Genomic DNA, 13,417 nt, shown 5'->3' on the forward strand with positions numbered 1-13,417 from the left:
ATAATAAACACATGAAGAAACAGGAATACTTAAAATTGAATTTCAAAGTTGATCCTTTCAACGCCGAGCGATAGATATATAGGTGTTTATTAAAAAATGAATCAATTTACCACTTAAAATCTTCGATTCATTTTACTCGTAGAATTTATTCCACAATTTTTCCAACACAATGCATAATATTTTTTCAACTACTGCTAACGGAACCATATTGCAAAGAATAAGCTGTATATTCTGCCGAATCATCAGTTCGCCCCTCCACCCATTACAGCTTTGATTGGAGTCTCTGACAGGGATGGTAAGAAACAGGTTCCTTTCAACAATATTCTTGAAAAAGTTCAATTCTCGACGTGCTATCTGAACCTACCACGTTGTCAAAAACAGGTTTCGACTTCTGATTAAACGTGATTTTATCCCTTAAACTTTGAAGCTGGGCAAGACCTTTATCAAATACAGTACCTATTTTGTTTGGGTACCTTGATAATTCCACAAAATTAGACACAGTATAAGTAAAACCATTCCAAAATGAAAGCAACGACTCGTTGGTGCCTTCGTCTTGAGTAATATACCTAAACGATTAAAAAAACCTTGTTCATGTTGAAATGAAGAACTAGAACTTTCGTCTGGACCTGGAAAAATCCAAAATCTCAAAATTTTGGAAAAATACTGTAATTTTAAAAAAAAACAACATTATTTTCGGGGAAAACGAAAACCCAAAAAATTGAATGAAATGTTACAATACAGTCATCTATCCTTTCTCAGTATCTATAGGTATGCACTAAGTACTTATCATGATATTAAAGCAAGTACGTGCATTATTTTATCTTTCGATCATCGACACTTCTGATTGTTTCCTCATCAGACCAATTGAAATTTCAGATGAATGAGTCAATTTATAAACTTTTTTCCGGGAGTATAGAGAAAGAGATTCTTGAAACCTTAGTGAATCGTGAAAGTTGAAAACAATGGTACATACTATGAGAATAAAAATTTAAAATAATTTGAAATTTCATCATTAAAACCCAGGTAGGTAATATAGTTAATTTTTGGAGAATTTTTCAAGGCCTCTGGCTCTTTATTCCTTTGCATCTAATAAATCATCAAGCATGGTCCTATAAGCATGAATAAATTGAGTAGCGTATAGATTATACCTATTCATTTAAAATTTGAAAAATCTTTCAAACAGAGTCGTACACAAATTTTTTCTTCTATTAAAAATCTATTCAAAGGAAAAACAATTTGTTATTCAATTTATTAAAGAGTATAGGTAGGTATTCATGTCGTATTTCGGTGTCACTAGTTTAAATTTCTACAACCTATTCAGTATATTTTAAGGTTTGTAGACTTGCGTGACAACATTCTGGCCTATATTACGTAGACTCAAAATGTTTATCATTAATTTTTCATAAGTTACGAAATCAAAAGCCAAATTGTACGTTAAATTACTGAAATAATTTCGGCGATTTCCGGGTGAAAAAAATTCGAATCACCTTGTAAACGTAGTACTTCCTATTCCAATTTTATTTTTAGCTCGAAACCGTACTCGTATTATGCTCAATTAAATTTATTGTTCATTTTTTAGCTATGTTGTTTTGGAACTTACTTATACCTACAAACGATGAAAAAAATAAAATAGGGAAAAAGATGGTTATTCGATGAAAATGAAATACAACAATATATGAATATATGGCTACGTCAGATTCGAGTATACAACATAATTATACGGATTACGAACGTGAAATTTCATATAAAACTTTACTTAATACACACGATTTTCCGGATAGCAAACATTAACATGGACGTGAATTGCTTACTTCTTGGCCTTGAGACGTGACACTACATTAACTAGGTTAGTTTTTTTTTCGGAGGAGCAGGAAAGGCTTAAAAATAAATTGAACATAATGAAAGCTTTTATGTATATACGAATTTTTGGAAAAATTCTCGATGATTTTCAGGAACCATGTATCTAAGTAGGTATTTAAGTATTTATTCAATAGAAAAATTTATTGTTTTCTTCCATTCATTAACATGATTTCAAAAACAACAAAAACAGAAGAATGTATGACTTGGGAAAATTGTTCAGAGCGAATTTTTTGAGCTGAAATCTCATCAGCCGTCTACAAAACTAATTAGGTACGGCTACATTTTTCATGCATTTTTCCGTCACAGATCACCAAAAACATTCTTCACCTACATTCCGTCCAAATTTTCCATTCAATTTCTCAACACCCCCCTCCCCACACCTCAATCATATAATACCTACATAAAATATGTATATGTATCTTGTCTGCATATAACCATGAAGATCATCGAAAACGTCTGTTTTGATTTCTCGTCCTTGAAAAAAACTGCTCACTTATTGATGGTACAATACGTGTTTTTTTCTGCATTCGAGATTGATTTTTTTTCCTCAAAAAATCTTAATAAAAACAAAACCAGTCAAACTTTAGAGCAAAGGTATAATGTATTTTTTTGCGTTTGTCAACCGTGCAATAATAAATTTAAAGCTTAGAAAAATAATAATATTGGATGATTTTGAATTTGCACGTTTTCACATTTACGTACATGGAGCATATGTACAAAAACTATACCTTGCATAATTACGTTTAACCTTACTCAAGGTCGAAGTAATTATCTATGTATTGTACCCAGCTTACGTTACGTAGCACATGATGCGTGTGTATCGTCTAGCCTAACCGTGCATCGTAAATGTTTCGAGTACATTTAATATATTCGATTCTGTTACATAATTTTTATTCATCATTTAAAAAAAAAAAAAAATTCGGATGAATTTCATACTTGCATACTAATTGATGCAGTGAACGGACGAAAGTGAAAACTATAGGGAATTTTGCACCTATAGGTATAGGTATTAGGTACCTACCTAGTACCTACTACCTGTGGTACTGCACTCAACTATGTTATTGCACACTATATCGTTAAATTTCGTAATGCCTAATTGTGATTTTCCGCCAAGTAACATCCCATAGCCTTAGAAAAAAATTTCCAATAAAAATATTCTCACCAGACTTGAAACAAACTTGGACATTAACTACCTAGGTACCATAAATTTTCTTATCACATTTTTCACTTTCTATTCTCAATGACATACCTAAGTAATTCGAACATTGCGCATTTTTTCCAAAGGATGAACTTGCTTGGTGCGAAATGAAATTAAAATATAGACTAATATTCGCACTCTTGTCGCAAACTTGTCATTATGATAACTATTATGTAGAAAACTAACCATATGGTGCTTCAAAGATATGTATACTCATTTACGTCAATGGGAAAAGCTGCGTTTCAATTGTAAAACGTCACTGTTTATTTGCATCTTTGCTACATATTGCTATCATGTTGTACTGCGAACATCAGCACACAATGTTTGCGAAGCTTCTCCTATACCCCTGAAATTTTAAACTCTCATTTAAATTTTTGATAAGCCCGCTGTTTTACTAGCATTGAATGCAGCGTTCAAAAATATTTTTTAATGGAGAAAATTCTGAAATTTTCATTTCTTTTTCGTTTTATATCATTCAAAGTTCTGAATTTTTAGTAGGTATTTTTGTTTCAGGTTTGAGAAAAAAAAAGAAAAAATCTTATTTCAAGAAATTAGGAAAATAATCACGTGTGTTTTTACAGAGAAAAAACCGTTTAAATTGTTTTTATTCGATAATCCCTTTATATTGATTTACTGAATACTAAGTAATTCATTTTTCTAGGAATTTCTCATAAAATCAAAGATCAATGATTATCTGTATTGGTAGGTATAATGATTTATTTTCAAAAATCTTACAAGAAATCGTATTTGATATTTCAATCGATGTGATGATTTCTCTAACAGGTAAACAAAAAGTTTCCAATATCTTGAAATGGATATAACCTCTTCTGCTTCCGCCTCACCTCACCCAAATGAATAGATCCTCAGCGCAAAACAAACCCATGTAGCATAGATGAAAAAAATGGTCAAATAAAAAGGGAAATGTGCCAATTTTTGGTAAAAATTTCGAGCTTTTAAAATATCTGGCCTTGCTTTTTACATGGGCAGTGCTTCTTTAAAACTGTTTATCCACTTTTCAATGACGTTTACTAATAAGTAGAAAAATCCTCCTAATTTGTAACTCTATCTTTTCTTTAAAAAATTAGATCAGATACCTACATTCCTGATTTTCCTTTTTAAATGTATTTTAAAAAACTGTTCTTTGCTGCAGATCAGAAATGGAGGTAGACAGAAAATCTTTTTTTTTCTTGGACTTGACAAAATTGGTCTCTAAAATAGAATCGAATGGAATCGCAAATGAAGGGAAAATTTCGTTCTAGATCGGAAAAATTAATGAACGTTTTTCTTGCTTGAAAAATTGAACTTTCAACATTTTCGTACCTAGACTTAGTTACAACGGAAAATGAACCTCAATCGAGCAGGAAATATGAATCTTGAAGTTTAGCTCGCCAACTTTCGGTATTTTTTCATCTCCTCTCCCCTCATAGAATTTAAGAAGTTCAGAAAAAAATGAAACATGATTGGAAATAGGTAGGTCATTTGAGAAGACGTTACTTTTTCCAATTGAATTTTTTGAAACTTTCTCAACTTCTTAGAAAAAAATGTAGATACTGTACTTATCATATAAAAACACCTGTTTGATTGCTTATAATGCGGCATAAAGGCCTCAAAATATCAGAAAAACTGAAATTAAGGACTTGGAATAGGAAAACAGATCATACATGAATGGAAATTTCCAAAGAAATACAAAAAAAAGAAAAACAAAATTTTCATTTTAAAAACAGACAAAACAAAGGTTCAAAAATTATTCATCAAGAAATGCCCATTCATCCATAGGACGTCATCAATGAAGGTACCAGCAGCAAAATTTGCAATATGTCATTTTGAAATGATAGGTAGGTAAGATATACATTTTTTATCCTTTAAGTGTTTAAAGGCAAGGTACAAATTAACTGACCTATTTACGCCAGTTAGTTCAGATTAGAGCTTTACAACGTTGCAACGATCTGTAACCCGATACTTTTTTAAACAATGTGTAGGTATCCACATACCGGGCATTTGCAGGAAACTTACGAAAATCCAAACAGTTGAAAAAACACGAAACCGCAAATAACGTAGCACGAATTTGTTAATTAAATGTACACCTCCTCCAACATACGACATATCATCGAATTCGTACATGCGTTTTTCAAATAAACGAAAGAAAGGGGACGTCCGAAGTTTATTTTCGTCTCAGCGTTTGTGCTGGAATTCAAACTGACAAACGTACGATATTTGCCTCCATTTACGAGTAGATCTTTTCGACATTACACTTTTTCTATATTTATAACGCGCGTACACCGTACCGTACACATTTCCACGTGACGTGTTTTTTTTTCACTTTTTCCCCGTTTACTGCGCTTCGTTCTCTTTATACGTATTCTCCCTTGACCTGGTAATCTACCGCTGCACTTAGTATTGAAATTTTCACTACGTTTAATGGCCGCCTAATTCAATTCCAGGACGTATTTGTTTAAAGAAAATTATGTTATACGGTGGAATTATTTTTTATTGTCAACAGTTCAGCGGGGCGCATCTGAATGAATGTGCGAGCTTTCTACGAGTACCTATACTTACTAACTTCCAGCTCCTTCTTATTTTAATTTTCGTAATTTTTTTCCTGCTTGGGTAATAGATTGATTTTTTGTTCAACGAGCGAATAATGTAATGGGTCAATATTCGGAAACATTTGATGCCATTTTACATCTACAAACCATAAGTGTACCTTTTCCAAGTTTTCCAGAGACCATAGGTATGCTTTTTAAGCAAATGGAAATGGCCACAATTTAGGTATTCAAGTTGGATGGGTAATTAATTTAGCTGCGTAAAAGTCATTTTCGATGGACGAAGGGGGTAGATATAATAATTATGGTGAAAAAAAAATTATAAACAGTTGAAAATTAGGTAGGTATTAGCTTAAAACATGAGTATCATTTTTCCAGGGGAATAACACACCAATCCAGGGAGACAACCCCTTCTACCCCCTCGAATGCACATCTGCTCACAATTTTATTATTTTTCACTCGATAATACAGTAGTATGTATGTATTATGGATAATTTTACTAGAAAGAAAGTATTAGATACCTTTTGCAATAGCAATAAAGCAATAAATCGTAATATTTGCATGTTGTGGCGACATCAACGTTTGTATCGTTATTGCAAATAAACCAAAAATAAATTTTAAAATTCTATTTGACAATTGTTTTAAAAAAACGAACGCGTCATTTTGATCGCGATACCACCAAAATTGCAAAATATAAATTACGACGCGAATGGGTAAGGTACATAGTATAAATAGAAAAAAAAAGAAGAATTTTTCTCATACTACCATAAATGTGCGCGAATTTCATTCGCACACATTTAAAATCGTCAAATATAGTTTGGATATACATGAAGACATGGCGACATTACGCAGGTCTCATACAACATTGTGCTAGCAGAATTCGCGGATATTTCAAACGACATATCGTAGTTTATATTTATAGAGAAGCTTAGATTAGAATCGGCTTTACCTATTAAGAAAGACATTACAGCAAAAACGTTTGTACGTTTAGAATGTTAGCTTAGCTTGTCTAGTTTTGGCGACAATTCATATCTTTCGCCTACTCGTAGTGTTGATTAAAAAGGTACCGTACGTATATCTTTCCAAGTTGCAAATTGATGCAAACGAGCTGTGTATTTTGTGTTAAAGGCGTGATAAGTATACATATGAACATTTTTTCGGGCAAGGAAAATGCTACTTTTTCAATTTTTTTCAATTTTTTTTTTTTCAAATCTATCTCGCGCAGTTTGAAGAAATCTTTAAATAGAAAAGTATTTTCGAATCGGAAGAAAACGAGTAAAAATGATGTAAAAATAAATATTTATAGGACTGAATTTGGAACTAAATGGGACCATCGTCTCTTTGGCTGAGTATTGCCGCCCCCTCCCACCAAATTTGCCATGTGAACTAACATTCATGAAAAAAACAAGTTGAATTCGAGGGGGGGGGCTGAAAATATGATAAGTAGAATAGAATAGTTTTTTTTTAATCGCCTATTAATTTTGCAGGTACGAGTAGGTACTCTACCACTTAATTTCATTGCACCATAACATATGAACCAATAAAAGAAATTCCATCAGAAAGTTTTCAGATCTCACGAATTAACGTTTACACCATCTCAACACGAAAATCAAGCGAAAATGAGGCAAAATCCGCGAAATGATTAATCTAATCAATAATGACAGAATTGTCTATCATGCACGCCGAACAAAATCTAGGTAAATATACCAGATATGCAGATAGATGGTATTCATCGATGACGATATCTCCTCCTCTATAACCAACTATATACACATAAAAACGACTTCTTACAGCAGTTCGAACTTGAGAAAAGATTCATATGGTAATTAAACAATTAACATTGGCTTAATTTGTCAGTGGAAACAATGACGGAGTGAAAACTAACGAAGATAAGCATCATTAATTAAGCAACTCTTATCTAAAATTATTTATGGAACCAATAACCGTGAAATTAAGACATCTCTCAGTAACCTCATAATCTACCTACAGATAGGTACTTACTTAGACAAAATTAAAATGATTTCAAAAAAATATACTCGTATAGGTATATAAGGAGTCCAGGTACAAAGGGACGTTGTCGTATCGATGCCATTGTAATCTATACTCATCATCTACCGTACCGCCACACGTGAAAAAGAATCTCGCGTAAGTGGTCGAAATCTCAGCACCGCGGGTTTAAAAAATAAAATATGAGTCGGTGATCAAAAATCAGGTCAACGTACAAACGTTCATAAGCCAAAACGTATAAGCATAACGCGTGCCACTATCGACCTGTTGCTTAGGCTTTGCTAGAAAATAATTCTCTATTGATCCTTTTCATCCTTTTCAGTAAAATAAAATTCGTTCGAGTACGTAAGTTTAAGTACATATAAAATTATCTGCTTACCTACATATCGATCTGGTTCTCGTTAAACTAGATTTATATATTTCTACAGCGAAAACATGACAATTTATTATTTTATCGTAGGTAACGAGAGTTCGAAGAAACCAAAAAAATCGACTTTTTTCCCTTAGCGAAGCAACGTTGTGTAAATTTTAAAAGAAAATCACCTCGTAAAATTTTCACTTCCCAATTATTGCTGTGTAATAATTGCATTATGTTGGTTTTTTCAATTCTTAAAGGTACCTGATCATAAAAGGGACGGCGGTTTCTCAACTGTTCTTTTGGAAGATATTTGTGGTTAATTATCATAGGTACGTGCATTATGCAATGATTCATTTAGAAATTACCCATCTTCGCTACCTACCTGCTCGTAGGTATTTGTTTAAAAATTATTGTTCAATTATTCATTCAACAATTAAATGCAAAGAAGTATTTTTAATTGATTAGGTTTTTTTCTTCTGTTTTATTGGGTATTTGCGTGAAAAATTACTCGTATGTAAGTATCCAACGAATTCAATATCTACTTATCAAAATGTTCTTAGCCAATCACATAGATCTATTTGTCAGATGTTATGTGTTCATCTGGGGGGGAAAATGTTTTTCAAATTTCTCTCAGTCTATAATAATGAAAAGACAAATTTTTTCTCGACCATTAAAGGGGAAAATTCTCATTTTTATATTGTTATCACTGCTTTGAATAAAAATGTCTGATTTTGAGAGACAAAAATGGTTTCAATATTCTGGGGTGGGTACTCGTACCTGCTTACAAGCTACATAAATATGCAATCATTCATTCGTTTACCAAAAGTAGAGTTATTTTACATGTTGTGAAGATTCAAATTCGTATAAATGAAGCATGAAGAAAGGGCAAAAAAATATTCACGTTGTTACAAAAAAAAAATGACGAATCGTTGTATTTTTGGTCATTTGCCGACCACACCCCCCCCCCCCCTCCCAAATCGAATCAATGACAATACAGCTGGAAAAATTGAGTTTCATAATGTGTAATTCACGAATGACCTTTAAGCTATGAGTTTTCAAATCTGTACTTTGCCCTTCATTATAGGAAAGTTTTTTTCTGCCAGTCTTACGATATTACGTACGATGTAGAGGTATTTGATAACTTTGACTCATTTTGTTGGTTTTTTAAATTTCATTCTAATAAAAGTTTACTGAAAAAACATGTGATTGTTATACTTCGAGGGTGAAAAATCATCGTCATAATTATCTAAAAATTCCACTCGTAACAAAATGTTGGGATTGGACCTACGTGTATTTCATTTTTAGTAAAGCAAGAAAGACATTGTAGAAAAATTATTCAAACGTTTTATAAAACCATTTTACGATTTTGGAAGGTCATAGCAAGTACGTCCTTTAGTTGTTCGCACCCATTATTGTCTCCATGCAGGAACACGTAACGTATTAATGAACCAGTAGAAAATTTTCAATTCAAAAAACACTCCGAAGGAAAGCTCCTTCGACGTTCGCATAGTGGAAATTTACGCAAAAAAATCGCGTTAAAATTCACACACACGAGTGCCTAGCTGTTAATAGTTCACGAAACAAGGTCACGTCTTTCGAATCTATAGTATAGAGGTACCTACTACAATATACCATACGGCACACCTGATAAAATTCGATTTTATAAGTAAACACGTTACATCATTATACGTACTACGACTACGAGGATAAGACTAACAATCAGTGTAAAATTTTGCAGCGACAAAAAAATTCTATAAAAATTTCCTCGCGAAAAAAATGACGTATCGGGTAGGTACCTACTCGAGAGAGAGTAAATAGATCATTAAACATTCGTCACGTGATTGTCACGAATACCTGCTCACATCAAGTACCCTTATGCGACAATTAATCACGAAATTTGAAATTTCACACGAATTCGTGGGTATAATTATACGCGGCTTATGTCGATAAGTAACTCGAATTAATTCGATTACGGTAATGTCAAATTTTTCGTGGCATTTCAACTTTCTGGTTAAACCGCGTCGGCGTCGCCGTCGCGCCGCTAACACTGAATCAAGTGTAATGCTCGCATTATAAAAACCTGTTTCAAATTCAAGCTTAAAATGTCACAAAATTTTCGCCTTGAACTTACGAGCATAGGTACTATAAGATAGGTGCCATGTTTGAAACGCGCTTAAAGTAAAATGGTTTTACATTCACGGAAACTTTGCGTGCGTTGATGTTATTAATTACTTATTCTGATTAAAAAGCATATACTTAATACTTAGGTATTGCTACTTGTGCAGTAGACGTGCTGATGTTGTCGTATTACTATAATACTTACACGTTTAATCGTACGTGTTTTTATACTTTCATTTTTCCAACCTTCCTTACCTTATGGAATTTAAAAATAAAGTTACGAGCTAGGAATAATATAATAAATCAAATGCAAATTTTTTATTTATTTTTTCAATGAAAAGAATAGGTAGGTAGAGGAAATTAGTTAATTTTTATATACTTGGATAGACTTTGAACTGATAAAATAGTTCCTTAATTCAACAGAACTTTCTTCTGATTCCTGCCTGATTTTTGTTATCTAACACAGAAATAAGAAACAACTAAACATTACCGCCCACCTATAGTTTTGTCACATTTTTCTCACTTCAAATGTATATGTACTTTGATTTTAAAAATTCGCAAGTGTTTTCAGTATTGAACCCGAATGAAATCAGATAAATGTACCTCCGTCCTCCACCTCTCAAAAGTCTAGCTTTAAAATACCTACCTAATGGCTAACAATTAGATTTGTTCGGCAAGTTTTGTAATAATTGCTAAACAAGTGATTATTTAATTTTAAAATATGCTAATTGCGAGGTTATGACTGTTTTGTTCTGTAGTCGTAATCAGAGTTTAAATATACGTGATACGAAAAATAAATAAAATATTGTCCTACTTCAACAACTTAAACTTATCTTCTGGTGCAATTTATTTTACTTACGTATGTACGTATCTAGAACCAACCATCCTAATCTACATGTGACTTATCGTACCTAGGTACCTATACATTAATTACATTATGTTTAATTGTAATTAATTTAAATAACATTTATTGACACTCGTGATTTGGACCTGGTGTTTTGTTTTCTTTCGATCATGCGTGGAATAAGCATATCTACTTTTATTTTCATTTTTTCCCTTTTTATGCGACTGAATTTCACACTTGTATTACCTATCACATAATCAGATGTTGAATTCGAATTTTCTCCATTAAATAAATTAATCAAAATCTAGGTGCCTATTCATAAGTAAGTACAAAAAGTTCACTGAACACCAAGCCCAAGCAATGAAACATTTTTTCTTCTTGAATATACATATAAAAAAAAGATACACAAACTAAATTACAATTACCTCCCTTCTCCTCAAAAGACATTACCTACATACCATACTATTAGTCAGCCTTTTCAAAAAAAAAAACAAAAACAAAAAATGTCAGTCATATTCAAGCTAACTTGGAACACTTCTTCGATCTTACGTACAATTTTTTTGATACAGATATCAAAAGCTGCTGGAATTTTCTACTCAACGATTTCAATTTTTCTTTCTCAGTTTTTCATTTAAAAAAGTTTTTTGATATTTCTCTTAAAACTTTTTAGTTTTTATTTTCAATTTTTTCAGGAAAAAAATATAGATAGGGGCGTACACCTATATTTTAAAATGTTAATCCAATCCAGTCTATTAGAATAATTTTCATACATATTTTATAACCTGTGCGAATAACTCCAGCAATATTTCATAATTTTTTAACCTCCCTCACCCCTTCAACTCCTCAAACTTCCCTTCAACATTCGCTATAATCGTATACCTAGTTTCATTGTTACTTATATTATACACTAATTTTTCATAGAAAGTTTTCGACATTATAAACGGAATTTTATTCATTCCATGAAAATAATATAGCTTAATTTCATTAATCTTCCACAGCTCTGAAGCAACAATTATTCCAATTTCAGCAAGCAACAAATGAACAGGAAAAAAATCTCAAAGCAACTACATAGAACTAGTTGCTGATGTGACTGATGAGGGGTTTTTGCCTTTGCGTCATTTTATCAACTGGTTTCATCACATGGGGTAATTTCAGTTCCCGACCTATCACGAACATGAGTAATCCATAGGTATTACCTCCCTATCCTTATAACCTTCTTAATCATTTAGTTCGTTGATTATACGTAAGTTAAAAAAAAACTGTCATTCTGAAGTACCTAATAAAAAATTCAACATAAAATAAAAATAAGTATCTAAGAACTGCTTTCTTAAACAATAACAAATTTATAGAAATGCATTTCACTCGACTGCTAATTCAAAACACTTAAAACAGTCTATGGTCCGTCTCCTAGAATTTCATTTGACCCTCTCTACGGGTATCCTAGCCAAAAACCTAACCTCATTATCATTAAGACATACGAACATTATGTTCTACAGAGGAAAAACAAAACTCGGAAGCTTTTTACAAACACGATTTGACCATTTTATGAAATAATTTTGCGCGGAAAATAGGTACTTATCCGATTCCAAGAAATTACCATGTTTTAAATCAAACTTACAATACGAGTATTATCGCGTGTAGATACTCGTACTTACATGTCCTTGTTGTAGAAAAAAATGGAATTAAATTTTTTGTCATTTTAATTGCTCTAAAAATGTGTTTACGTTTTATAAATTATATTCTGTGCTTAAAATTACTAGTTGAAAATGACAAAACAGGGTATATAAACAGTCCAAAATAGCTATATCGCCCTTGAAAATATCTCAAAAAGTGATCAGCTCTCGCGCGATAATGAACCTTTTATTTTGATCTACACCGGACTACCAGACCTTACCATCGGCTGTAATGTAATGGGGGATTCTTCTGTGAAATCTACACGAGTGTATGGCATTTATACGCACCTAGCAAAAATTAGTCTGAATGGGTGTATCTTGTTTACGTTTTTTTTTCTGGTTGAATTTTATTTAGGTTGTAATTATAGAAATTTTGAAATCTGGCGTTATTCCATGTTGAACGCTAATATTGTGTCTTATAGTCAGTCTCACACACGTAAATATGCAATGCTATTTAACAAATCGTATGTAGGTGCACATATATGTACATATCATACCTCTTTAACTGTCACAGGCTATTACGAAACTTTCCGCGACAATTTTTCCTTCTTATTATAACCCCAATGTGTGTGTGTTTTTTTGTTTTAAAGTTTTTAAAAATGTTTCTAAAAGAAGATTTAGAATTATATAAAATGATTCTTAATGCGCGTATACCAAACTACCAATTATCTAGCCAAGTAAGCTAAGTTAATTCCTCGAGCATTTATTATCCAATGTAGGTATTATTCTACGACAATTGTTGGATTTTTTCTGCGAAATTGGGAAAAAATTTTAATAATACCTCAGTATTAAAGTAGGTACCTTGCATCATTAAAT

The 13,417-nt window shown here is 32.1% G+C and overlaps 1 protein-coding gene across 2 annotated transcripts in view; it reads right to left on the reverse strand.

Annotated features, from left to right (window-relative positions):
- The window catches only part of Tob (Transducer of ERBB2), a 42,548-nt gene that overhangs the window by 10,770 nt on the left and 18,361 nt on the right, over window positions 1–13,417 (reverse strand). The gene's annotated exons all lie outside the window — the stretch shown is intronic.

This window comes from Planococcus citri, chromosome 3 (assembly GCF_950023065.1).
Source record: "Planococcus citri chromosome 3, ihPlaCitr1.1, whole genome shotgun sequence".
In the NCBI taxonomy this organism is placed as follows: Eukaryota; Metazoa; Arthropoda; class Insecta; order Hemiptera; family Pseudococcidae; genus Planococcus; species Planococcus citri.